This window comes from Myotis brandtii, unplaced genomic scaffold (genome assembly GCF_000412655.1).
Source record: "Myotis brandtii unplaced genomic scaffold, ASM41265v1 scaffold1120, whole genome shotgun sequence".
NCBI lineage: Eukaryota > Metazoa > Chordata > Mammalia > Chiroptera > Vespertilionidae > Myotis > Myotis brandtii.
The window spans coordinates 595,551-596,311 of record NW_005353839.1 but is presented as its reverse complement, the minus strand read 5'-3'; the positions used below and the strand labels follow the sequence as shown (position 1 = coordinate 596,311).

The 761-nt window shown below is 38.2% G+C and overlaps 1 protein-coding gene across 1 annotated transcript in view; it reads left to right on the top strand.

Annotated features, from left to right (window-relative positions):
• ATP1A4 (ATPase, Na+/K+ transporting, alpha 4 polypeptide) overlaps positions 1 to 761 on the top strand; it is a 46,228-nt gene that overhangs the window by 22,765 nt on the left and 22,702 nt on the right. The gene's annotated exons all lie outside the window — the stretch shown is intronic.

Sequence of the window (761 nt, the reverse complement as noted above, 5' to 3'; positions counted from 1 at the left end):
ACCAACATCCTAATTATGGGGGTGCCAGAAGAAGAGAGAGAGCAAGATATTGAAAACCTATTTGAAGAAATAATGACAGAAAACTTCCCCTACCTGGTGAAAGAAATAGACTTCCAAGTCCAGGAAGCGCAGAGAACCCCAAACAAAAGGAATCCAAAGAGGACCACACCAAGACACATCATAATTAAAATGCCAAGAGCAAAAGACAAAGAGAGAATCTTAAAAGCAGCAAGAGAAAAAAAGTCAGTTACCTATAAGGGAGTACCCATACGACTGTCAGCTGATTTCTCAACAGAAACTTTGCAGGCCAGAAGGGAGTGGCAAGAAATATTCAAAGTGATGAATAGCAAGAACCTACAACCAAGATTACTTTATCCAGCAAAGCTATCATTCAGAATTGAAGGTCAGATAAAGAGCTTCACAGATAAGGAAAAGCTAAAGGAGTTCATCACCACCAAACCAGTATTATATGAAATGCTGAAAGGTATCCTTTAAGAAGAGGAAGAAGAAGAAAAAGGTAAAGATACAAATTATGAACAAGAACAATACTTACCTGGCAGGGGAGATACCATGATCACAAATTATGAACAACAAATACACATCTATCAACAAGTGAATCTAAAAATCAAGTGAATAAATAATCTAATGAACAGAATAAACTGGTGAATATAATAGAATCAGGGGCATGAAAAGGGAGAGGACTGACTATTCTCGAGGAGGAAAGGGGTGTAGTGGGTGCGGGAAGAGACTGAAAAATCGTG